This window comes from Narcine bancroftii, chromosome 3 (assembly GCF_036971445.1).
Source record: "Narcine bancroftii isolate sNarBan1 chromosome 3, sNarBan1.hap1, whole genome shotgun sequence".
NCBI lineage: Eukaryota > Metazoa > Chordata > Chondrichthyes > Torpediniformes > Narcinidae > Narcine > Narcine bancroftii.
In genome coordinates this window covers 43,259,042-43,286,960 of record NC_091471.1, presented here as the reverse complement: position 1 = coordinate 43,286,960, position 27,919 = coordinate 43,259,042, and the positions used below count along the sequence as shown (strand labels likewise).

The 27,919-nt window shown below is 46.5% G+C and overlaps 1 pseudogene; it reads left to right on the top strand.

Annotated features, from left to right (window-relative positions):
* Positions 1-321: 321 nt before the first annotated feature.
* The window catches only part of LOC138757120 (methyl-CpG-binding domain protein 3-like), a 133,347-nt pseudogene continuing 105,749 nt past the window's right edge, over positions 322-27,919 (top strand).

Here is a 27,919-nt window from a genome sequence, read left to right as displayed (position 1 = left end):
AACCCCTTCCCAACAGATGGGGAGGGGGGAGGGCAGCTGGAGCCCTGGCGTGGCGTCCCCCTTCCCAGCGTCGGTCACACTCGGCCACCAGTGACGGGGGGGGGTCCGGCGGAGGGATATCCTTTTAAAAACTTCGCTCTGCAAATAAATGTTTTAAAGTTTGATCGATGAGTTTATGACAACATTTTTTTTTTGATTCAAAAAAATATATATGGCATTGCTCGGAATTCCTGCGACGACATTCCCTTTGACCCGGGCACTACTTCGCAGTGCCTTGCGGAAGGGTCGGCGGCGGTTGCTAGGAGCGCTGTGGCCCCGTCTGCTCCAGCTCGTCGAATGAGGCGGAGGGAAGGAGGGGAGAGAGAGAGAGAGAGCTCCAGCGCGGAGGCTGAGGGGAGGAGGCGGGGAAGAGCAAGAGGGTCCCAGCGCGGAGGGCCCCGAGAGAGAGAGAGAGAGAGAGGTGATCCCACCGCGGTGAGGCGGAAAGGTCACGCACACGGCCCCGGCGCGGAGCGGCGGGAAAGGGCGGGTCCCAGCGCGGAGCTGGATGAGAAGGACAGAAGGTCCCAGCACGGAGCGGGAGGAGCCCGGCGCAGAGAAGGAGGGGCCCAACTCGGTCGCCTCGCCAGCTCACCCCCGCTGTCAGCTTAACTCTGACCGGTCGTCTCTCTTCCCGGAGGCCGCCACCATGGAGAGGAAGCGAACAGTCTGCCCGTGTCTACCCCCCGGGTGGAAAAAGGAGGAGGTGATCCGGAAATCGGGGCTGAGCGCCGGCAAGAGCGATGTTTATTACTACAGGTATCTACCCGGGGGGGGGGACCGAGACAAGTAGAGGTGGGTGGGGGGGGGGGACCGAGACAAGTAGAAGTGGGGGGGCCGAGACAAGTAGAAGTGGGGGGGGACAGACAGAGACAAGTAGAGGTGGGGGGGCAGAGACAAGTAGAAGTGGGGGGGGCAGAGACAAGTAGAAGTGGGGGGGGGCAGAGACAAGTAGAAGTGGGGGGGGCAGAGACAAGTAGAAGTGGGGGGGGCAGAGACAAGTAGAAGTGGGGGGGGGCAGAGACAAGTAGAAGTGGGGGGGGCAGAGACAAGTAGAAGTGGGGGGGCAGAGACAAGTAGAAGTGGGGGGGCAGAGACAAGTAGAAGTGGGGGGGCAGAGACAAGTAGAAGTGGGGGGGCAGAGACAAGTAGAAGTGGGGGGGCAGAGACAAGTAGAAGTGGGGGGGCAGAGACAAGTAGAAGTGGGGGGGCAGAGACAAGTAGAAGTGGGGGGGCAGAGACAAGTAGAAGTGGGGGGGCAGAGACAAGTAGCAGTGGGGGGGCAGAGACAAGTAGCAGTGGGGGGGCAGAGACAAGTAGCAGTGGGGGGGCAGAGACAAGTAGAAGTGGGGGGCAGAGACAAGTAGAAGTGGGGGGGCAGAGACAAGTAGAAGTGGGGGGGCAGAGACAAGTAGCAGTGGGGGGGCAGAGACAAGTAGCAGTGGGGGGGCAGAGACAAGTAGCAGTGGGGGGGCAGAGACAAGTAGAAGTGGGGGGGCAGAGACAAGTAGAAGATGGGGGGGCAGAGACAAGTAGAAGTGGGGGGGCAGAGACAAGTAGAAGTGGGGGGGCAGAGACAAGTAGAAGTGGGGGGGCAGAGACAAGTAGAAGTGGGGGGGCAGAGACAAGTAGAAGTGGGGGGCAGAGACAAGTAGCAGTGGGGGGGCAGAGACAAGTAGCAGTGGGGGGGCAGAGACAAGTAGCAGTGGGGGGCAGAGACAAGTAGAAGTGGGGGGGGCAGAGACAAGTAGAAGTGGGGGGGCAGAGACAAGTAGAAGTGGGGGGGCAGAGACAAGTAGAAGTGGGGGGGCAGAGACAAGTAGAAGTGGGGGGGCAGAGACAAGTAGAAGTGGGGGGCAGAGACAAGTAGAAGTGGGGGGGCAGAGACAAGTAGAAGTGGGGGGGCAGAGACAAGTAGAAGTGGGGGGGCAGAGACAAGTAGCAGTGGGGGGGCAGAGACAAGTAGCAGTGGGGGGGCAGAGACAAGTAGCAGTGGGGGGGCAGAGACAAGTAGCAGTGGGGGGGCAGAGACAAGTAGCAGTGGGGGGGCAGAGACAAGTAGCAGTGGGGGGGCAGAGACAAGTAGCAGTGGGGGGGCAGAGACAAGTAGCAGTGGGGGGGCAGAGACAAGTAGAAGTGGGGGGGCAGAGACAAGTAGAAGTGGGGGGGGCAGAGACAAGTAGAAGTGGGGGGCAGAGACAAGTAGAAGTGGGGGGGCAGAGACAAGTAGAAGTGAGGGGGCAGAGACAAGTAGAAGTGGGGGGGGCAGAGACAAGTAGAAGTGGGGGGGGACAGACAGAGACGAGTAGAGGTGGGGGGGACAGACAGAGACGAGTAGAGGTGGGGGGGGACAGACAGAGACGAGTAGAGGTAGGTGGTGGGGGACAGACAGAGACGAGTAGAGGTAGGTGGTGGGGGACAGACAGAGACGAGTAGAGGTAGGTGGTGGGGGACAGACAGAGACGAGTAGAGGTAGGTGGTGGGGGACAGACAGAGACGAGTAGAGGGTAGGTGGTGGGGGACAGACAGAGACGAGTAGAGGATAGGTGGTGGGGGACAGACAGAGACGAGTAGAGGTAGGTGGTGGGGGACAGACAGAGACGAGTAGAGGTAGGTGGTGGGGGACAGACAGAGACGAGTAGAGGTAGGTGGTGGGGGACAGACAGAGACGAGTAGAGGTAGGTGGTGGGGGACAGACAGAGACGAGTAGAGGTAGGTGGTGGGGGACAGACAGAGACGAGTAGAGGTAGGTGGTGGGGGACAGACAGAGACGAGTAGAGGTAGGTGGTGGGGGACAGACAGAGACGAGTAGAGGTAGGCGGTGGGGGACAGACAGAGACGAGTAGAGGTAGGTGGTGGGGGACAGACAGAGACGAGTAGAGGTAGGTGGTGGGGGACAGACAGAGACGAGTAGAGGTAGGTGGTGGGGGACAGACAGAGACGAGTAGAGGTAGGTGGTGGGGGACAGACAGAGACGAGTAGAGGTAGGTGGTGGGGGACAGACAGAGACGAGTAGAGGTAGGTGGTGGGGGACAGACAGAGACGAGTAGAGGTAGGTGGTGGGGGACAGACAGAGACGAGTAGAGGTAGGTGGTGGGGGACAGACAGAGACGAGTAGAGGTAGGTGGTGGGGGACAGACAGAGACGAGTAGAGGTAGGTGGTGGGGGACAGACAGAGACGAGTAGAGGTAGGTGGTGGGGGACAGACAGAGACGAGTAGAGGTAGGTGGTGGGGGACAGACAGAGACGAGTAGAGGTAGGTGGTGGGGGACAGACAGAGACGAGTAGAGGTAGGTGGTGGGGGACAGACAGAGACGAGTAGAGGTAGGTGGTGGGGGACAGACAGAGACGAGTAGAGGTAGGTGGTGGGGGACAGACAGAGACGAGTAGAGGTAGGTGGTGGGGGACAGACAGAGACGAGTAGAGGTAGGTGGTGGGGGACAGACAGAGACGAGTAGAGGTAGGTGGTGGGGGACAGACAGAGACGAGTAGAGGTAGGTGGTGGGGGACAGACAGAGACGAGTAGAGGTAGGTGGTGGGGGACAGACAGAGACGAGTAGAGGTAGGTGGTGGGGGACAGACAGAGACGAGTAGAGGTAGGTGGTGGGGGACAGACAGAGACGAGTAGAGGTAGGTGGTGGGGGACAGACAGAGACGAGTAGAGGTAGGTGGTGGGGGACAGACAGAGACGAGTAGAGGTAGGTGGTGGGGGACAGACAGAGACGAGTAGAGGTAGGTGGTGGGGGACAGACAGAGACGAGTAGAGGTAGGTGGTGGGGGACAGACAGAGACGAGTAGAGGTAGGTGGTGGGGGACAGACAGAGACGAGTAGAGGTAGGTGGGGGGGGGAACCGAGACGAGTAGAAGTGGGGGGGGGGAGGAGGGGGGGAACCGAGACGAGTAGAAGTGGGGGGGGGGAACCGAGACGAGTAGAAGTGGGGGGGGAACCGAGACGAGTAGAAGTGGGGGGGGGAACCGAGACGAGTAGAAGTGGGGGGGGAACCGAGACGAGTAGAAGTGGGGGGACGGACCGAGACGAGTAGAAGTGGGGGGACGGACCGAGACGAGTAGAAGTGGGGGGACGGACCGAGACGAGTAGAAGTGGGGGGACGGACCGAGACGAGTAGAAGTGGGGGGACGGACCGAGACGAGTAGAAGTGGGGGGACGGACCGAGACGAGTAGAAGTGGGGGGACGGACCGAGACAAGTAGAAGTGGGGGGACGGACCGAGACAAGTAGAAGTGGGGGGACGGACCGAGACAAGTAGAAGTGGGGGACGGACCGAGACAAGTAGAAGTGGGGGGACGGACCGAGACAAGTAGAAGTGGGGGGACGGACCGAGACAAGTAGAAGTGGGGGGACGGACCGAGACAAGTAGAAGTGGGGGGACGGACCGAGACAAGTAGAAGTGGGGGGACGGACCGAGACAAGTAGAAGTGGGGGGACGGACCGAGACAAGTAGAAGTGGGGGGACGGACCGAGACAAGTAGAAGTGGGGGGACGGACCGAGACAAGTAGAAGTGGGGGGACGGACCGAGACAAGTAGAAGTGGGGGGGACGGACCGAGACAAGTAGAAGTGGGGGGGGGGGACCGAGACAAGTAGAAGTGGGGGGGGGGGGGACCGAGACAAGTAGAAGTGGGGGGGGGGACCGAGACAAGTAGAAGTGGGGGGGGGAAACAGAGACAAGTAGCAGTGGGGGGGGAACAGAGACAAGTAGAAGTGGGTGGGGAAAGAGAGTGGTTAGAAGTTGGTGGGCTGGGGTGGTTTGGGCTAGATGATGATGGGAAAGGGTGTTTTGATGTAAAGAGTGGGATTAGCAGGCAGTGGGGTGGGAGGCTTTGGGGCAGGAATAGGTTGGAATGGAAGTAGCTTGTTGAGGTGGAGAGCTGGAAACGGGTGTGCAAAGTGGGTGATAAAACCCCTTGAGTCTTGGCCAACTGGTAATTGGAACTTGAATAAATAAGCCTTAAAACAAAGGAAGATTTTGTCTAATGTATTTTTGAAAGTAGAAAAGCTGTGATGGGAGTATTTAAGCTTCTTGAATAGTAATTGGTATCTTTGGCTTGGCTTCAAGAACAAAGATTTAGGAAGGATCGACATGGGCATCTCTTTCGAGCCTGCACGATGGATTTTTTGTTTCAGTGGATGGAAGTGTGTGCGCACTCGCCCCACCCTTGACACCCAGGGTTCATTTGCCGTGGCCCAGCACACTGGGGTGGAGGCGACCAGGTCCTCGGGTTGTAGGGGTTGACGTCAGAGTGTCCTAAATGGACGACCTGACGAATGAGCCCCATCTGCCTGGGTTTGAAATCAGTTTTCCTTCTCGTAGGTGGGCTGCCAACCAAGGCTAATGAACCTAGCCTACCCATCCAGTTATACTCGGTCTCGCCACGACATAGCAAACTCAGTGAAAACAGGGGACATCAACGAGAAGGTGTTGCTACAGACGCAGAAATGTAGGAGACCCTGGCAAGCCAGACGGTGGCAATCACTACAGCGAGAAAGGAAAGTGGGGGGGGGGACTTTCTCTGGGTGAGCAGGACTTCAGGCCCAGACCTCACTGTCCCTGGTATACAGTTAGTTTAAAATACATAGGTTTCTAAATTACACTTTGGAGATTTTACTTTTAACCAGTATAAGGAAAGCCCAAGAAGAGGGTGTTGGTAGGGGTTGTAATATTGGCTTCATAGAGGCATTTTGAATGTTTAATAGCCTGGACAGAGTAGATGTGGCAAGGATGTTTCCCATGGTATGTGAATAGAGGACAGGAGGCCACAACATCATGATAAAAGGTTGTCGATTTAAAACAGCAATGTGGAAAAATTTCTTCAGTCAGATGTCATGAGTTTGTGGAACGTTTCCAGAGGCGACTGTGGAAGTGAGGACGTTGGGAGTATATAAGGCAGAGATTGATAGGTATTTGATTATTCCGAGCATCAAGGATTATGGGAAGAAAGCTGGGGAGTGGGGTTGAGTGGGAGGATGGATCACTAATGGATTAGAATGGCAGAGCAGACTAAATGGGCCTACTTATGCTCCTTTGTGCAATCTCACCCCATTTTTATAACAAGACAATCTCGAGGTGCCTGGATGACAAGATGCTTAATCTTTCTAATTTGACAAAAAGTCTGGAAGAGGAATAGTAGGTGTAAGAATAAAATTGAGTAACTTGAAAAGTCAGGCGAGAATGTGAGAAATATTGACAAATAACATTTTTAAAATCCAAAGATATTTTTATGTTCATAATCACCGAGAGGATAACATGGGCCAATTAGGAACCAAATAGATAACTTGTGTGTAAAGCTATGGGTTGTGTGTATTGGCAACAAGGGGAATGATGGCAATTGTGTGGTTTCGGCAAATGAATATTAGATTTAGAGGAGGAAGTATTAAAGTGTTTATCATTGAAAATTGAAAAAGTACCTGATCCAGATGAATGTATCTTGATTTCTTAAAAGAAGCAAGGGAGAACATTGTCAAGGCTTTGACTACAAGTTTTCAATCTTTGTCTCTTGGAGAGGATCAAGAGGTGTGAAGGGCTTCTTGCATTCAGCTGTTGTTTTAAAAAAGAGATATGGGTATAAACTATACAATTGCAAGTCTGTTATCTTAACTATTGGTGGGCAAATTATTGCCATCCATTTGAAACAATAGAATACTTATTAGAGAGGCACATGTTAATCTGGGCTAGCCGCACAGATAGGAATTTTGAAGGAAATCATCCCTGCTTAAACTACTTTGATTGAATTATTTGAACAGGTGAAATGATAATGAGGTTCGGCCATTTGATGTATTATATTTGAATTATAGCGGGATGGTCAGGAAAATTAGTGAAAGCCAGATAGGTCCAAATTTGGCAAAGTAGCAGGAACTGTGCTGATGGTTGATGGTTGCTGCTGCTCTCCGATGGCAGTGTTCTCTGTCGATGTTCTCGTTCGTGGGAGGGTTTTGCCCAAGATGTCCTGGGCTGTGTCCACAATTTTTTGCAGGGCTTTACTTTTGGAGACATTAGTACCAGTCTGTGATGCAGCCAGTCAGCACACTTAACACCACACGTCTGAAAAAAAAAAAAATTGTCAGGTTTTTGTGATGTCATATCAAACCTCTGCAAAACTCCTGAGGAAGTAGAGGTGCTGACTTGCTTTCTTTACAATTCCATTAGTGTGTTGCGTCCAGGAAAGATCCTCTGAGATAGTGACTCCCAAGTACTTAAATTTTCTCACCTTCTCCCCTGATTTTCCCCAGTGATCACTGGATTGTACACCTCTGTTTTTCCCTTCCTGATATTGAGTGTGAGGTTGTTTGTGCACCATTCAGCCAAGTTTTCAATCTCCCTTCTGCATGGCTGACTCATCTCCCCTTTATATACAATCCACCACTGTGGTATAATCAGCAAACTTGTAGATGGTGTTACTGAGTCACACAGTGTAAGTGTGAACTGAATTGACTGCGGTGTTCATTAATAAGGTAGAAAGCATTAAACTGCAGGAAGGTATAGGTGGACCGTTCAATTGGGCAAAAGAATGGCAGATGGAGATTTCATGCAACAAGCCAATGGAATATACAAGAAGTAGGATATTGAATGGAATGGCCGCAGATGCTTGAATGTAACAAGACAGGTAGTTAAAAAATGGAGATGGCTGTTCGTCTCTGGTTGTGCCAGAGCACATGAAACCAGGAAGGCTATGGTAGAACAGTCTTCTTTGGCTTGGCTTCGCGGACGAAGATTTATGGAGGGGGTAAAAAGTCCACGTCAGCTGCAGGCTCGTTTGTGGCTGACAAGTCCGATGCGGGACAGGCAGACACGATTGCAGCGGTTGCAGGGGAAAATTGGTTGGTTGGGGTTGGGTGTTGGGTTTTTCCTCCTTTGCCTTTTGTCAGTGAGGTGGGCTCTGCGGTCTTCTTCAAAGGAGGTTGCTGCCCGCCAAACTGTGAGGGGCCAAGATGCACGGTTTGAGGCGTTATCAGCCCACTGGCGGTGGTCAATGTGGCAGGCACCAAGAGATTTCTTTAGGCAGTCCTTGTACCTTTTCTTTGGTGCACCTCTGTCACGGTGGCCAGTGGAGAGCTCGCCATATAACACGGTCTTGGGAAGGCGATGGTCCTCCATTCTGGAGACGTGACCCATCCAGCGCAGCTGGATCTTCAGCAGCGTGGACTCGATGCTGTCGACCTCTGCCATCTCGAGTACTTCGACGTTAGGGATGTAAGCGCTCCAATGGATGTTGAGGATGGAGCGGAGACAACGCTGGTGGAAGCGTTCTAGGAGCCGTAGGTGGTGCCGGTAGAGGACCCATGATTCGGAGCCGAACAGGAGTGTGGGTATGACAACGGCTCTGTATACGCTTATCTTTGTGAGGTTTTTCAGTTGGTTGTTTTTCCAGACTCTTTTGTGTAGTCTTCCAAAGGCGCTATTTGCCTTGGCGAGTCTGTTGTCTATCTCATTGTCGATCCTTGCATCTGATGAAATGGTGCAGCCGAGATAGGTAAACTGGTTGACCGTTTTGAGTTTTGTGTGCCCGATGGAGATGTAGGGGGGCTGGTAGTCATGGTGGGGAGCTGGCTGATGGAGGACCTCAGTTTTCTTCAGGCTGACTTCCAGGCCAAACATTTTGGCAGTTTCCGCAAAGCAGGACGTCAAGCGCTGAAGAGCTGGCTCTGAATGGGCAACTAAAGCGGCATCGTCTGCAAAGAGTAGTTCACGGACAAGTTTCTCTTGTGTCTTGGTGTGAGCTTGCAGGTGCCTCAGATTGAAGAGACTGCCATCCGTGCGGTACCGGATGTAAACAGCTTCTTCATTGTTGGGGTCTTTCATGGCTTGGTTCAGCATCATGCTGAAGAAGATTGAAAAGAGGGTTGGTGCGAGAACACAGCCTTGCTTCACGCCATTGTTAATGGAGAAAGGTTCAGAGAGCTCATTGCTGTATCTGACCTGACCTTGTTGGTTTTCGTGCAGTTGGATAATCATGTTGAAGAACTTTGGGGGACATCCGATGCGCTCTAGTATTTGCCAAAGCCCTTTCCTGCTCACGGTGTCGATGGTTTATAAAACACCAATTAGCTTGCAATTTGAGTACAGACAACCTTTGGTTGATAGCTGTTTTGTCCAGGCGAAGTTCTGTTACCTGAATTCACAAATCATGATCCAAACATTTGAGATGTAGCAGAAAGTTTGCTTTAGTGGAATTTACAAGAATCAAAGCAAGTAAATAAACATTTTTTTTAAAACTCTAGTTGTTTCAACCAAAGTTTCCTGCACTGATATTTAAAAAAAAATTAAATTTAAATTTAGACATGCTGCATGGTAACGGGCCATTTCGGCCCATGAGCCTGTGCCTCCCAATTAACCTACACCCCCGGTACATTTTGAGTGGTGGAAGGAAACTGGAGCCCCCGGAGAAAACCCATGTCGACACGGGGAGAACATACAAACTCCTTACAGACAGCGTGTGATTCAAACCCGGTCCTGATCCCTGGCGCTGTATTGGTTGTGCTGCAATTTTGTGTTACTGAAATCGCGATACAGAAAGTTTTCTAGAAATGCAACTTCCTTTTTTAAAACATTTTTAAAATTTTTCACACTATGAACCTTAATGACCAAAATACACATAAACATTTCCCTCTTGAATATACACAGTGTCATTTTCTCCCCTTTTTCCACTAAACATTTAACATATACGATACATTAAACCCATTAAACAATGTCGTCACACAATGAAAATAAACAAGAAATTTGTGTCTTCTACTTTTACATACTGGGTCAGTTCATTTCGTCGTCTTCTCATTCTGTCATTTTAGGTGGTGGAGGTCTGCGGTAGGACTTCTCTGTGTTCCATGTACGGTTCCCAAATTTGTTCGAATACTGTGATGTTATTTCTTAAATGTTATTTTTTCCAATGGAATACATTTATTCATTTCTATGTACCATTGCTGTATTCTTAGGCTCTCTTCTGATTTCCAGGTTGACATTATACATTTTTTTGCTACAGTCAGCATAATAAATCTTTTTTTGTGCTTCATCCAAATCGAGGCCAAGTTCTTTACTTGTATTACTTAGAAGAAAGATTTCTGGATTTTTTGGTATGTTATTTTTTGTGATTTTATTTAATACCTGATTTAGATCTTCTCAAAACTTTTCCACTTTCTCACATGCCCAAATTGCATGTACTGTTCCCGTTTCCTTCTTACAGTGAAAACATCTATTTGGTACTGTAGGGTCCCATTTATTGAACTTTTTGGGCGTGATGTATAGTCTGTGGGACCAATTATATTGTATCGTGCGTAACCTAGTGTTTATTGTATTTCTCATAGTTCCGGAGCATAGCTTTTCCCATGTTTCATTCTTTATGTTTAGATCTTGTATCCACTTTTCTTTGGGTTTACAGCTTATTTCATCATTCTCTTTCTCCTGCAGTTTGATATACATGTTTTGTTATAAATCTTTTAATTATCATTGTGTCTGTAATTACATATTCAAAACTGCTTGAAATGCAACCTCCTTAATGAAGGGAACATCTATATTGCATTTAGATCTGGTCACTGCATTATAGGAAAAATGTGAACAGGTACAGAGGAGATTTATTTTTGCCAAGATTGGAAAAAAGTAGCTCCAAAGAAAGATTGGATAAACTAAAATTTTTCTTAGAGCAGAAGCAAGTTGAATGGAGACATAATTTTTGTGTATCAAATTGAAGGGACATGATGGAGTGAATAGGAATGAGTTGTTTTTCCTTGACAGAGGGGTCAAAAACCAGGGGATTTAGATTTAAAGTAATTTGTAGAAGAAATTGATAGAAGCTGAGGAAAAGGCATTTTTCTCACTGATTGTTGTATGCATCTGGAAGCTATTGGCTGGAAGGGTGATTGGGACAGAACCCATCAATGTGTTTAAATATTACATTGATGAATACATGAAGGGTTGTGATCCACAGGCTTCACACCCAAGGTAGGATTAGGTTAGTTTTTTTTTGTTTGAACAACAGAGCCAAGATTGGAATGGCCTTCCATGTCATAGATTTTCTCTGATTTGGTGGTTCATTTGATAAGGTACTGTTATGAGCCCAGAGGACCCCAAAGCCTAGGAGCAATAGATATTCACAAAGACAAATGGTTACTTAAACAAAAGTTGTTTTTAATTATCTTTAAACGTTAAAACAGGATCAAACTTTAACTTATTACTATTAATTGAACTAACCTAACTTAATCCCCTTCTAATTTTAAGCGCACGTGTATGTAATGTGTGTGTAAGTTCTCAAAAGTTCTTTGATTCACAATCCAATTGCACTTCTCATTCCTCCAAGTTTACTAATTACAGACAATTTAACATTTATAAAGTTCACCAGGCTTTGGTGCTTGAAAGGTAAATGGTTACCGCTCAGGAAGGTCCTTGTTGGTTTTCAGAGAGAGATTTGTTGTTCGTTGGACACCCATAACTGATTCCTTGTAATCAGCCACTTCAGTGTCTTGCTGAAGAAACTTGTCCCATCAGGGTTTTCCAGATGATAACCTCTTTCTTTCAGGTCACCACAGAGTTCCTTTTTATTTTTCTTATTTCAAGTAAAACATTAGACAGCCAGTCCTCTCCTCTTGCATGAACCACAAGGGCTTTGACTCACAGCCTGTCTTCCAAATGGTGTTTTTCCTCCTGTTCCAGTCCCATCTGCTGACTGTAAAACTGCAGGACTGAATTCTCTCTCTCTCTCTCTCTCTCTCTCTCTCTCTCTGAGAAGAAGCCTGTCTTTCTCTTCCTGCTTGCAAAACCACGTGACCCTCTTAGAACAGCAAGCTGCACACAAGACAGCGGCTGCAGCTCCGACAAGTTCTTTCATCTGTTGCTTTTTTGTAAACAGCAGTCCATTAGTAAAATCCCTTGGGCATTCCCCAAAACATTAGAAAAGGATCTTGGAGCCTGACTGTCTAGCTTGAGTAGAGCTCCAATATTTTAAATGAGATCTGTTTTGAAATGTTTGTATGTGACTGACACTAAAAAAAATAACCGACTCCAATATATCTCCCAAAATCATATCTATATACAATCTTTCTTTGGCTTGGCTTCGCGGACAAAGATTTATGGAGGGGTAATGTCTACGTCAGCTGCAGGCTCGTTTGTGGCTGACAAGTCCGATGCGGGACAGGCAGACACGGTTGCAGCAGTTGCAAGGGAAAATTGGTTGGTTGGGGTTGGGTGTTGGGTTTTTCCTCCTTTGTCTTTTGTCAGTGAGGTGGGCTCTGCGGTCTTCTTTAAAGGAGGTTGCTGCCCACCGAACTGTGAGGCGCCAAGATGCACGGTTTGAGGCGATATCAGCCCACTGGCGGTGGTCAATGTGGCAGGCACCAAGAGATTTCTTTAGGCAGTCCTTGTACCACTTCTTTGGTGCACCTCTGTCTCGGTGGCCAGTGGAGAGCTCGCCATATAACACGATCTTGGGAAGGCGATGGTCCTCCATTCTGGAGACGTGACCTACCCAGCGCAGTTGGATCTTCAGCAGCGTGGATTCGATGCTGTCGGCCTCTGCCATCTTGAGTACTTCGATTGTTAGGGATGAATAATACCTAGTGTCGCCGAAAATGTTCTCCCAGAATCACAGTGCGGCTTTTGCGCAAACAGAGCAACTACTGACATGGTCTTTGCCCTCAGACAGCTCCAAGTGCAGAGAACAAAACAAAGGACTCTACATCACCTTTGTTGACCTCACCAAAGCCTTTGACACCGTGAGCAGGAAAGGGCTTTGGAAAATACTAGAGCGCCTCAGATGTCCCCACAAGTTCCTCAACATGGTTATCCAACTGCACGAAAACCAACAAGGTCAGGTCAGATACAGCAATGAGCTCTCCGGACCCTTCTCCATTGACAACGGCGTGAAGCAAGGCTGCCTCCTCGCACCAATCCTCTTTACTATCTTCTTCAGCATGATGCTGAAACAAGCCATGAAAGACCTCAACAATGAAGATGCTGTTTACATCCGGTACCGCACGGATGGCAGTCTCTTCAATCTGAGGCGCCTGCAAGCTCACACCAAGACACAAGTGCAACTTGTCTGTGAACTACTCTTTGCAGATGAAGCCGCTTTAGTGACCCATTCAGAGCCAGCTCTTTAGCACTTGACGTCCTGTTTTGCGGAAACTGCCAAAATGTTTGGCCTGGAAGTCAGTCTGAAGAAAACTGAGGTCTTCCATCAGCCAGCTCCCCACCATGACTACCATGAAAGTGTGAAGAGTTTGATATATCTGTGTTGCTTAATCATACAGTATCAAAAGAGGATGGAGCAGTATATAGGCTGGTTAAGCAAGTGAGATAAAGATGGCAGGTGGAATATATGTAGGATAATACATGTGAGTTGTGTATTTTGTAGGAAAAATAAGAATAAAAATACTTTTTAAACTAGATGAAATCAGTAAAACATTTGTTTACTGTGGTATGTTGATCTGTTAGTTTTTGAGATGTGGAAAGTTAACATGAAATTGTGAAGGCAAATGTTAGAGAAATGTCTTCAGTGATTAAGTACTGTATATTCAAGCCTCTGATACCAAACAATTTTTGAACCCCAGACAAATAGTGATTGAGCCAGAAAGCTGGAAATGCATTAGATTCATCCTTGTATCATTCAATGGCAGAGCAGACAAGGGATCTATGGGTCTAAACTTTTTAGATTTTTGGGGAGAACTGTGACTAGACCATTACTGTTGACAAGAGTCACTGTGTTTAGGTGTTTTAAAAGGTATAGGATAGGAGGTTAGAAAGGGGGAGGAGTAGGTTTACTGGTCAGGGATAGTATCATGGCTATAGAAAGGAAGGATGCTGTAGAAGGAGTATCCACTGAGATAGTGTGGTGGAAGTCAGAAATAGGAAGGAAGCCAAAACTCTACTCAGAGTAGTCAATAAGCCCCCAAATAGCCCTCGGGACACTGAGGAGCAGATAAGCAGGTAGATTTTGGAATATTGACTGGCATTTCTTGCCTGGAAGAGGGATAGATGGGGCTTAATTTGTCAGGTGTGTTCAAGAGGGATTCCTGACAAAGTATGTGGAACAGCCTACGAGAGAAGAGGCCATTCTGGGTAATGAACCTGGTCAGGTGGCGGACTTCTTGGTGGAGAAGCATTTTGGTGAGAGTGACCACAACTCTGATTTTTTGCATAGCTATGGATAAGGATAAAAGCAGACAAAATGGGATAGGGTTTAATTGGGAAAAAGCTTATGAGGATAGGATGAGGTAGGAACTAATGAAAGTGAATTGGAAACATGTTCAGGGTCAAAGCACAGAACTAATGTGGAGGAAGTTGAGGGACTATGTGCTGGGTTCAGGATAGGTTTGTCCCATTGTGACAGGGAAAGATGTTAGAAAAAGGGAACTTTGGTTGACGAAACAGGTGAGGCAGCTAGCTAAGAAGAAGAAGGAAGTATACATTAGATGTAGGAAGCAGGAAACAGGACGGGGTCATGAGAAATATATAGTAGCCAGGAACGAGCTTAAGAAAAGACTTGGGAGAGCTCGAAGGGGGCATGAGAAGGCCTTGGCACGTAGGATTATGAAGAATCCCAAGATGTTCTGTGCATATGAGAATAACAGAAGGATGACTTGAATGAAGGTGGGGCTGATAAAGTATAAAGGAGGCAACATGTGCTTACAGATGGAGGAAGTTGGGGAGGTCCTAAATGAATACTTTGCTTCAGTATTCACAAGAGAAAAGGTGCTGGAGGATTGGTCCCCTTTTTTTTAAAAAAAAAATAAATAGGGAGAATCCTGGGAAATATATGTTGGTGTGTCTTGCGTCAGTGGTGGGCAAACTATTGGAATGGATAATTAAGGATAGGGATCTGTGAGCATTGGGAGAAGTACAGTCTATTCACGGATAGTCAGCATGGCTTTGTGAAGGGAAATTCATGCCTCACGAGCCTAATTGAGGAGGTAACAATAAATTGATGAGGGTAGGGCCGTAGATGTAGTCAGTATGGATTTTAGTCATGCATTTGACAAGGTCCCTCATGAGAGACTTGTTCAGAAATTCATGAGGCATGGGATCCATGGAACCTTGGATGTGTGGATAAAAATTGGCTTGCATGTAGAAATTAGAGAGTAGTAGTTGAAGCAAAATATTCTGCCTGGAGGTTAGTGACTAGTGGAGTTCCACAAGGATCTGTTCTGGGACCCCTGTACTTTGTGATTTTAAAAAAAAAAAAAAAAAAAAAAAATGCCCTAGATGACGAGGGTCAGTAAGTTTGTGGTGACACGAAAATTGGAGGAGTTGTGGATGGAGCTGAATGTTGTCATAGGTTACAAAAGGATATAGAGCTGGGACTTTTCTCTTTGGAGCCTAGAAGGATGAGTGATATTTAATAGTTTACAAGATTATAATCCAGCGCCTTTTTCCCCAGGGCATGAATGGCAAACGTATGAACATAGTGAAAGAAAGGAAGTTTTTTACATAGTTGTCGGTGCCTGGTATGTCTGGCCAGAGATGGTGGTGGAAGCTGAAACAGTGGGGGAATTTAAGAGACTCTTCGACAGGCAGACTGGAAAGAAGTAAAATAGAGGGTTATGGGATAGGGAAGGTTTTGCACTTTTTTAAAGGAATATATGGGTTGGCACAATGTTATGCCAACATTGAGGGCTGAAGAGCTTGTACTGTGCTGTAGTGTTCTATTTGACAAGCGGCAGAATATTACCATAATTTCTTTGAGGGCAATTGAGGGAGAGGAAGTTGGTTTTACTGTAGAAATAGTGCGTAGTAATTTTGTAGCTGCTAGTTGCTTTGTAGTACATCTCATCTCTTATTTCCATCTCCACCCTGAGGTGGAATATTTAGAATTGAACACAATAACCCGCTAGTAGTCTGATCAGAGTTTTACACAACAGTAAATTTGACCCCTTCGGTTCCAGTCTTTTTGAGTTTAAAAAAAAAACAACATTTCAGTAGTCTTTTACATTTTGTACTTGCTTATTATCCTTGAGTAATTTCTCAATTCGAGCTTTAAATCCTCTGCGCTCTTGGAAATTTGCTCTGATTAGTCCATTTGGATCCAGAGTATATAGCTTCCCTGTTCTTCATCATTTTGGAATGCATTCTTTGGTGTGAAGTGCCTTCTTAAGACGGCACTGCTGATTGAGACCAAGGGTCGTGTTGGTCATTTCAAATTAAAAATGACAGGCTTTCAATGGAATGCCTGCCAAGTCATGCCTCTGGGCCTGCTGGCTGTTAAAGCTGTCAGAGATTATGTATGTTAAAGAACATTCAAAGTTATTAAAAATTTAACAGAGGAAAATGTGCAAACTTTAAAAATTAATAAAGATGAGAATAGAATCATGAAAACTGGAAAATGCTTTACGCACTAAAGGAACAGCAGTGTGGATTAAAGAAACGGTACTGGATTATGGATTAAAGAAATGGTACTGGTCTGCTGTAAATTACAACATTTTGTAGACACCGTGGTGGAAATAAATGAACACAAAATGCTGAGGTCCTCCCCCATCCCCTTCCCAGTTGTGCTGCTGTCTTCCCCCCCCCACCCCCCATCGCCCGCCCAACTTGTGCTGCCGGTCTCTCCCCCTCGCCGGACTCAAGCTGTTGGTCTTCCTCCCCTCGCCTGCCCAACTCATGCTGCCGGTCTCCCCCAGCCCCTCGCTTGCCCGACTCATGCTGCCGGTCTCCCCCCCGCACCCGACTCGCGCTGCCGGTCTCCCCCCCCGCACCCGACTCGCGCTGCCGGTCTCCCCCCCCGCACCCGACTCGCGCTGCTGGTCTCCCCCCCCGCACCCGACTCGCGCTGCTGGTCTCCCCCCCCGCACCCGACTCGCGCTGCCGGTCTCCCCCCCGCACCCGACTCGCGCTGCCGGTCCCCCCCCCCCCCGCACCCGACTCGCGCTGCCGGTCTCCCCCCCGCACCCGACTCGCGCTGCCGGTCTCCCCCCCCCGCACCCGACTCGCGCTGCCGGTCTCCCCCCCCGCACCCGACTCGCGCTGCCGGTCTCCCCCCCCGCACCCGACTCGCGCTGCCGGTCTCCCCCCCCCGCACCCGACTCGCGCTGCCGGTCTCCCCCCCCCGCACCCGACTCGCGCTGCCGGTCTCCCCCCCCGCACCCGACTCGCGCTGCCGGTCTCCCCCCCCGCACCCGACTCGCGCTGCCGGTCTCCCCCCCCGCACCCGACTCGCGCTGCCGGTCTCCCCCCCCGCACCCGACTCGCGCTGCCGGTCTCCCCCCCCGCACCCGACTCGCGCTGCCGGTCTCCCCCCCCGCACCCGACTCGCGCTGCCGGTCTCCCCCCCCGCACCCGACTCGCGCTGCCGGTCTCCCCCCCCGCACCCGACTCGCGCTGCCGGTCTCCCCCCCCGCACCCGACTCGCGCTGCCGGTCTCCCCCCCCCGCACCCGACTCGCGCTGCCGGTCTCCCCCCCCGCACCCGACTCGCGCTGCCGGTCTCCCCCCCCGCACCCGACTCGCGCTGCCGGTCTCCCCCCCCGCACCCGACTCGCGCTGCCGGTCTCCCCCCCGCACCCGACTCGCGCTGCCGGTCTCCCCCCCGCACCCGACTCGCGCTGCCGGTCTCCCCCCCGCACCCGACTCGCGCTGCCGGTCTCCCCCCCGCACCCGACTCGCGCTGCCGGTCTCCCCCCCGCACCCGACTCGCGCTGCCGGTCTCCCCCCCCCCCGCACCCGACTCGCGCTGCCGGTCTCCCCCCCCCCCCCCGCCTACTTGCCGGATTTTGGACTTTCAGGATTTTAGATGTCTGAATAAAGGATTGTGTACCTGTATAGCAAAGGTAAAGATACATAACTGACATTTTGGTCTTGATGCTCGTCTACTTGCCTGCTTGTAGGCAACCATTCACACACCACCATTGACACACAATAACTGTGCCAATAACACCATGTACAGGATACAGTAAAAGTCCTGAAATCCAGACTGCTCAGGTATTGGGTCAGTCTAAATTTTCAGATTTTCTGGATTCTTGGGCAGTTCTTTTAAAATTCAGATTTAAGGAGAATAAAGAGTTGAACACGTACATTTTAATAGTTTGTGAACAAAACATTTTTTTCATATAAAATACAAAGTACAAAAAAAATAATTCATTTCCATGTCTTCTGTGCATTGGATGCATCCACTCATGCAAATCTTGCTAAATTTAAAAAGTTTGAGAGTTTTTGAGAAGTTCCAATTCTCGAGTGGCTTGCATTTTTGGACTTTTAATGTACATTGCAGCAACAAATTCATGATCTTTACCAGCTGGAAGCACAAGGATGCCCAAACATTGTAGTGTCGTATCTGTGCAAGTTGCCATCCAAGTTGTATGCTTGGAAATGTATTGCTATTCCTTCACCATTGCTGAGTCAAAAGTCCTGGAGCTCTCTCCCTAACAGCATTAGGATATACTCACACATCAAGGACTGCAGTAGTTTGCAAAGGCAGTTTAACACCATCTTATCAAGGACAATTAGGAATGGGCAATTAAATGCTGCTTCGCCCAGTGATCCCTACATTACTTAAATGAAGAAAAAAAAACCATCAGTTCAAAACAAAATGTGTACAACTTCATGCTTGCCATATCTTCTCATTGAAATTAGCCCAGATTTCCCAAAGAAATCTGTGTCGGATTGCATTTTGCTACTGGATTCCATGAAAGTCCCTGTGCTGGAACCCAATGGGAAAACCCCAGTGACCAACAGTATGTAGATTTGGGACTAAAAATAAAAACACATTGCTGGGGAAACTCAGCAGGAGAAACTGTGAACTTGTATAGCAAAGATACAGATACAAAACCAATGTTTCAGGCTTGAGCCCCTCATCAAGGTAGGGAAAAATGTTGGCAGGCGCCCTAACGGAATGGTGAGGGTGGCGGGGTTTAGGTTTAGAACTTGAGCTTTTATTATTGATGCAGAGCTTGCATTCTCTTGTGACCACTTTGATTTTTTTTGTTCCTGCTTTCCTTTTTCTCAACATTGTATTGAAAGCCTGCATGAAAGCAACAATTTTGGTTATAAGAAGTTAAAAAGAGGCAAGGAGTAGGCCATGTCTATTCTGTAGTTTAATAACATCATGGCTGCTTTTTAACTAACTACTTCCATTTACTAACTCAATGTTTATTGATACTGCGGATATTTAAAACTGTGAACCTCTGTTTTGTACTTGGTCACTGAGCCAAGGCACAGCTCCAGCAATTTTGTTCTCAAATGCTGTCTGTGTAGAGTTTGCACATTTTCCTTGTTATTGTCTAGGTTTCATTTGCTCCGCTGGTTTATCTCATATCCCCAAAACCATGGTTAATTGGCAAAATAGATGGGTGGTATAGAATTACTGGTAGTTTAGGGGGAGAATAGTTTACAGAATAAGTTATTGGGTGAATGGGTTTGCTCTGAGAAGCAACATGGACTTATTTGGTCAAAATAGTCTCTTCTTATATTAGAGTCACAGCATGGACACAGGCCCTTCAGTCCAACTTGCATGTGCCAACCAAAATGTCCCATGCATACTTGACCCACCTGCTGAGTTTGGCCTATATCCCTCTAACCCATGAATACGAGATTCTTGGAGGATTAGTGTCGTTCAGTGTTCTTACTGCCCATGGGAAGAAGCTTTTCCTCAGTCTCGTGCTGTTGGTTCTTACACTCCTGTAACTCTTTCCTTACAGGAGTAGCTGAAAGATGCTGCATACAGGGTGGAAGGGATCCTCAATGATTTTGAACACCCTTTTCAGACAAGGATCCCGGATGATCATGTCGATCGGGAGTGGGGAAGCCTCTTATGGTCCTGTGGATTGACCTCTGATCCATTTCTCTGTAGCAACTGTACCACACTGTGATGCAGCCGGTCAGAATGCTTTCGATGGAGCTCCTGTAGAAGGCTGACATATGGTCCTGGTAGCCTTGCCCACTTGGGTCTTTTTGGGAAATGTAGTCTCTGTTGTGTCTTCCTGAGAAGTTAAGAGATGTGTGTCCATGATGGGTCCAAGGAGCTTGGTGCTCTCTATTCTTTTTTTCTACATAGTTGTTACTGTGTCATGGAGGGTGGCCGTTCCTGGTCCTCCTGAAGTCCACAATCATCTCTTTTGCCTTGACCATGTTGAGACTCAGGTTGTTAGTCTTGCACCATATCACAAGATTTTCCACCTCTTCTCTGTTGTGTGACTCATCATTGTTTATTGATGTTGGGCTGCTGACCACATTAATCATAATATAAGTTTCCTATCACATACTTTTTTTTAAGCAATCGCCTATTTTTGTGATTTCCTGTCATATTTTAAGTCGACCATTCAAACAAAGCCATGAAGTGCAACATTTCATTGAAAAATCATTTTCTACTTTTGCTGATCTTGGTGCAGTCAGTGATGAACATGAGAAAAGTTTCACCAGAACATTGCGACCATGGAAAAGCAGTATCAGGGCAACTGGAATCCATAAGTGCTGGCTGAGTGTTGTTGGACACTGACATGAGAGGCATCAGGAGCTGAGTACAAATGAAAATCATATTTGGGTCAGTTGAACTAATGCAACGTGTCAGCATCATTATGTGATTAAATGTTGTATAGTCAATAAAATTTAACTTAATTCTTCTCCAACTGCCTCCATGACGTAGGAAATCTGACGTTATCTTTGTGTTCAGGAAGAAAACTTATTGAAAAAATGTTCAGTTTTATTGGCTACAGTGCCAACTCACCTTTATATTTTCCACCTCTTGTAGCAATTGTGTCTCCTCTTGGGTTCAGTGAACCACAGGAGCTCCAGAAACTCCCTATTTCCTGCCTCCCATGTTGAAAGGACAGAGGAATCAGTACGAATTGGAAACAATGTCTCCTCCTCATTGACTGTCAACACGGGCGCACCTCAAGGATTGCATACTTAGCCCACTGCTCTTCTCATTATACACCCATAACTGTGTGGGCTAGGCATAATTCCAATGCTATCTACATAGTTTGCTGATGACACCACAATTGTCAGCAGAAACAGAAATGGCAATGAGGAAGTGTACAGGAGGGAGATAGATCAGCTCGTTGAATGGTGTCACACCAACAACCTTGCATTAAATGTTAGCAAAACCAACGAGATGATTGTGGACTTCAGAAGGAAGTCAGGAAAATACGAACTAGTTCTCATCAAGGGCTCAGTAGTGGAGAGGGTCAAGAACTTCAAATTCCTTGGTGTCAATATCTCCAAGGATCTGTCCTAGAATCTCCTTGTTGATGCAATCATAAAAAACACTTGCCAGCATCTATACTTTGTGAAGTGTCTGAGGACATCCGGTATGTCACCAAAGACTCTTCATAAACATCAAGAGGTGCACTGTGGAGAGCATTCTGGCTGGTTATATCACTGCCTGGTATGGAGGTGCCAAGTCTGAGGGCAAGAATAAACTCCAGAGGGTTGTTAGCTCAACCTGCGACATCACAGGCACCAGACTTCACTCCACTGAGGACATAGACATGAGGCGATGTCTTAAGAAAGTTCCTCTATTGTCAAGGATCCCCACCACCCAGGCCATTCTCTCTTCACTTTGTCACCATTGGGGGAAAAAGATAAAGGAGCCTAAAGAATTCAAGCACTCAGTGGCACAAGGTAGCTTCTTTACCTCTGCCATCAGATTTCTGAATGATCAATGAACCAAAGGCACTACCTTACTTTGACTTTTCGTGCACGATTTATTTATTTGTTGATTTATTTATTTTTATGGTGGTTTGTATGAATGTTTCCACTACGCTGTCAGAAAACAATGAATTTCATGACTTGTTCATGACAATGCATTTTGATTTGAATTTATGTCCTTCTTGATGTTTAATACCCAGTTAATTAAATCACTTCAAATCTTGAAGTAAAATTCCATCATAATGTGATCACTCTTCCCTATAGACTGCCATGCAGCGTGATTATTAATCCTGCTTTAGAAATCCATCTTCTAGAATCTCCATACATTTTTCTCTTTCCATGACTTGCAAGATTGGATTTGCAGGAATCCACTTCATAAAAATTCTCCCATAAGTTAAAGTGGCATTCAGATAAAAAGCTTACAGTTTTATTTTTAAACCATTTTCCATCAACGCTGACTCATTGGAGATGTTTCCACCTAAATTTTCTCCTCATTTCTTAGCTTCGCCCAGACTGATTTTTTTTAAAGTATTCTTGACCAGGTTTATTCTATCTACATTTGGCCTACCCTTTATTAGAAGTGCTCCTTTTACTTTTAAATTTACCCATTTTCAACCTGTAGCAATATCTCCTAAATTAAAGTTAGATCTTACTCACTTGTACTCATATGTGCCCTCAACTCGTATATACTCAGATAAAGAGTGTATTTTTAAAATATTTTTTTCAACTCTAACTCACATTGGAGGTAAATTAAATTTCTTTTGTCTGATCCTTTCTGACTTAATATGACCCATTTCAATGCCCTTCTCTATTACCTTGTCATAACTTGATTCCTCTTGACTTGAACCCTTGACTCACCATTTTGTGGAAAGCCTAATCCACATCCCAGCTCAGTTCAAAAGATGCCCATTCCATCAAAACTGCTTCTTCTTGCCCTTTTACTAGTGACAGAGCCCTGTGAGTTGAAACCTTTTTCTGACTCAAATATTTGGACCATCCATTCAACGCGCTGCTCTCATTTACAGCATGCCACTTTGCCTGTGGTCAGGTAGAAATGCAGAGATTACCTTTGTGGTTCTGCCTTATAGTTTAGTCTCTTGGTGTTTGAAACAGTTGTGCAGAACCCTCTTCATCCTCTACTTATTGTTTATCCCATCAGTTGGGTCACTCACGTTCATTGGTTCTTGTATAGATTGGCTACATTATCCAAACGTGGAACTTTGCCACATCATCTAAATGCACAGCCTATAATTCTTTAATTCCACTGAATCTCCATCGTAATGCTACCCATAATCAATCTAATGTAAGACCTGCAGCATCATTTCATTAACGAATACCACATAACATCATTACTTCTTTCATGAAAAATGCTTAAAATGAATGGGAGTATTTTGATAAAGTGGTTTTCTGAAAGTGGAGATGCACAGAAGACCCATAGACAGCTTTGTGACACTGACGACTGAGGAACGGGGGCCAAGGGATCAGAACTATTAACAGACGACAAGACAACCTTACGAGTCAAAGACCATGATTCCTCCCTTCTGGGTAGAATATCTTCTGTGCAAGGTTTTACAAGAACAGGCTGACACTGAAGAAAGCTCTGTATCTCCCTGATGAACAGGCCCCCCCTTGTACAGGCACCGCTGAGGTGAACAAGGCAACGGGACCAGACATCATACCCAGCTGGGTACTGAAAGACTGCTCATCAACTGTCGCAGGTTCTTACTGATATCTTCAACACATCATTGCACAGTCCTTTGTCCGCATGGGTGTCCCGACAGCCACCATCGTCCCAGTACCAAAGAGGACGACGGTAACAGGCCTCAATGGCTCCACCTAGTTGCACTAAGCACCACCATTATGAAATGCTTTGAGCGTCTGGTGATGGAACACATCAAAGCACTCCTCCCAGAGGCACTGGACCCATTTCAATTTCCCTACAGACTGAACTGTTCCACTGATGATGCTATAGCCTTGTCCCTCCACTCTGTCCTTACCCACCTGGAGAATGATAACTCGTGCACGGGCTGCTGCTCATCAAACTCAGCTTGCTCCTTCATACAGTCATTACCCAGAGGCTGTGGAGAAGCTGTCCTCTCTGGGACTCAACACCCCTTTCTGAAGCTGGATTCTGGGCCGCAGTCTGTCCGTTTTGGCATGAGGACATTTGGCACCATCACGTTAGTGTTAACACACTTCAGGACTGTATGTTCACTTTACTGACCCACGACTTCAATGCCAGATTCTTCCAACAGAGTCATAGTTTGCTGATGACACAATAGTTGGCCTCATCAGCAACAACGATGAGTCGCCCCACAGAGAAGAGATGGAAAATCTTGTAATGTGGTGTGAGAATAACAACCTTGAATCTCAACTGGGATAAAACAAAGGTCATTAGTGGCCATCTTATGTCAACCTTGTGTAGAAGGTCTGTTGAGAATGTCCTGGCATCTCAGGGTGGTGTGGTTGTTGCAGAGAAATGGATCAGAGGTCAATCCACAGGTCCATAAGAGTGACAGAGAGGATCACTGGAGTCTCCCTCTCTCCCCTCCATCAACGTGATCTATTAGGATCTTTGTGTGAAGTAGACATGCAAAATCATTGAGGAACCACCCCTTCCATCCTGCGCACAGCATCTTTCAGCTGCTCCTGGCAGGGAAGAAATACAGGAGTATCTGAGCCTGCACCACCAGGCAGAGGAACAGCTTCTTCCCACGGGCAGCGAGAATGCTGAATGACCAAAGGAACTGCTCATAAGAACTGTCTAACCATCCGAGGCTCTTGTATGTACAAAACAATATTTATTTATTTGTATAGATGAAATACTTGTCCTGCATATGTATTGCCTGCCTCTTTGTGCGTTATGTCTGATTGTGTGTCTGCATGTTTTGCACCAAGGACCAGAAAATGCTGTTTCATCAGATTGTACTTGTACAATCAGATGAGAATAAACTTGGGGATTAAAAAATGACAACTTCAAGCTGAACATAAAGGTAATTTCAGATTTGCTGTATCATGTTGGAAATTGGAGAAACATTAAATTTTATTGAACTTGGCATATTTAATTGCATAATGATGCTGACGTTAGTTCAACTGTCCTAAAAATGTTTTGTTTCTGATTTTCATTTGTACTCAGCATCTGATGCCTCTCGTGTTGGTGTGCAACAATAGTCTGCCAACATTGATGGATTCCAGTTGCCCTGATACTGGTTTTCCATGGTTGCAATGTCCTAGTGAAATGTTTCTCCATTTTTGACACTGACTGCTCTAAAGTCAGTAAGGTAGAAGTGCGAATACAGAAACTGAATTTTCAATGACATGTTGCCCTTCATGGTTTTGTATGCTTGAAGCATATTGTCAATCAGCTAGATGTAGTTTGGTGCTCTGTAGTTGCCAAGAGAATTCTCAACAACATATTTAAATGCCCAGACCTAAGACAACATTTGCATAGCACCTACCCAGGCATAGTTGGACTGACCAAAACAGCTTGCTTTGTGGGCAATATACTCGTAGACTTAAAATATGACAGGAAATCACAAAAATAGGTTATATCTTAAAAAAAAGTCTGTGATAGGAAAATGTTAAGGTGATGTTCGTGATCAGTAGCCGAAAATCCATAAAATACACTCATAACTCATAAGTGTTCAGGAAGCTAGTGTTCAGGTGCAAAGAGATAGACAGGATGGTAAGTGAGGTGGAGTTGCACTCTTAATTAAAGTTGAGCTCCAGGCAATAGTGAGGGATGATATAAGATCTAAAGAGCAAAATGTTGAGTCCATTTGGGTAGAGATAAAGAATAACAAAGGGAAAAAATTATTGGTGGGTGTTATCTATCGCCCACTAAATAACAATAGTTTAGTGGCACAGGAAATAAATAGAGCGATAAATGAGGCATGTAATAATGATACGGCAGTAGTCATGGGGGACTTTAACTTCCACATAGATTGGGAAAATCAAGTTGGTGGTGGGAGTCTGAAAGAGGACTTCATAGAATGCATCCGTGAAAACTTTCTTGAGCAGCATGTTAAGGAACCCACAAGAGAAAATGCTCTCCTGGATCTAATGTTGTGCAATGAGATAGGTAGAGTAAATGATATAATAGTCAGAATTCATCTGGGAAATAGCGATCATAGTATGATTGAAGTTCTCATTCAGATGGAAGGGGAAATAGTTAGATCTAAAACTAATATATTATGCTTAAACAGGGGTGACTACCATAGGATGAGGGAGGAATTGGACAGAGTGGACTGGGATCTCAGGCTAATTGATGAAACAGTTGAGGAACAGTGGAAGATTTTCAAAGAAATATTTTGTAATGCTCAACAAAAATATATTCCGGTCAGGAAAAAGGGCAGCAAGAGAGGGAAAAATCAACCGTGGTTAATAAAGGAAATAAAGGAGAGTATAAAATTGAAGGCACAGGTGTACAAAGCTGCAAAGAGCAGTGGGAAACTGGAAGAGTGGGAAAACTTTAAGAGACAACAAAGGGTTACAAAGTGGGTAATAAGAAATGGGAAAAAGGATTATGAAAGTAAATTGGCACAAAATATAAAAATGGAAAGCAAAAAATTTTATAAATATATAAAACGGAAGAGGGTGGCCAGAGTTAACAGAGGACCCTTGGAGGATGAGAAAGGAAAACTGGTAGCAAAAAATGAGGAAATGGCCGAGGCATTGAATGAATATTTTGTGTCAGTCTTTACGGTGGAAGACAAGTCCAGCATGCCCAAGTGCGGAGTTAAGGATGCGAATGTTGGGGAAGGCCTTGATAAAATAGTTGTTACAAAGCAAGTAGTGATGGAGAAACTAATGGGACTAAAGCCAGACAAATCACCTGGTCCTCATGATATGCATCCAAGGGTTCTGAAGGAAATGGCAGAAGTTATAGTTGATGCATTGGTGGTCATATACCAAAATTACTTGAATTCTGGGCAGGTCCCGGCAGACTGGAAGACAGCAAATGTCACACCACTTTTTAAGATGGGATGTAGGCAGAAGACTGGAAATTATCGGCCAATTAGCTTGACGTCTGTAGTTGGAAAAATGCTCGAAGCTGTCATTAAAGATGAAATAGTGAAACTTTTGGAACGTAAGGGTTCAATCAGGCAGACGCAGCATGGTTTTAGAAAGGGAAGATCTTGTTTGACAAACTTGTTAGGATTCTTTGAGGATATAATGGGTGTGGTGGATAGAGGGGAACAGGTTGATGTATATTTGGATTTCCAAAAAGCGTTTGATAAGCTGCCGCACAAGAGACTTATCAGCAAGTTACAGGAAAGTGGTCAGGGGAAGTATATTGGCATGGATCGAAAATTGGTTGTCTGACTGGAGGCAAAGAGTCGGGATAAGTGGGAGTTTTTCAGGTTGGCAGAGAGTGGTAAGTGGGGTGCCGCAGGGGTCGGTGCTAGGCCCACAACTGTTCATCATTTACATAGATGACTTGGAGGAGGGGATAAAATGTGGTGTAGCCAAGTTTGCAGATGACACCAAATTGAGTGGAAGAGCAAATTGTAATGAGGATGTGGAGAGTCTGCAGAGGGATATAGTTAAGCTGGATGAGTGGGCAAAGGACTGGCAGATGGAGTACAATGTTAGTAATTGTGAGGTTATCCACTTTGGCAAGAAAAACAAAAGAGCTGAATATTATTTAAAGGGTGCAAAACTACAGCATGCTGTTGTGCAGAGGGACTTGGGAGTGCTTGTGCATGAATCGCAAAGAGTTAGGTTGCAGGTGCAGCAGGTTATTAAGAAGGCAAATGGAATGTTGGCCTTTATCGCTAGAGGAATTGAATTCAGGAGTAGGGAGGTAATGTTGCAACTGTATAAGGTACTGGTGAGACCGCACCTGGAGTACTATGTCCAGTTCTGGTCTCCATATTTGAGGAAGGATATACTGGCTTTGGAGACGGTCCAGAGGAGGTTTACTAGGTTGATCCCTGGTATGAAGGGGTTGACTTATGATGAAAGATTAAATCATCTAGGATTGTATTTGCTCGAGTTCAGAAGAATGAGAGGAGATCTTATAGAAACATATAGGATTATGAAGGGTATGGATAGGATAGAAGTAGGAAGGTTTTTTGAGCTGTCCGGGGAAACTAAAACGAGAGGACACAGTCTCAAGATTCGGGGGAGTTGATTTAGGACAGAGATGAGGAAAAATAGTTTTTCCCAGAGAGTAGTGAATGTTTGGAATTCTCTATCCAATGAAGTGGTTGAGGCTGCTTCATTAAACATATTTAAAATTTGGTTAGATAAATATTTACATGATAGAGGAATTAGGGGATATAGGGAGAAGGCAGGTAGGT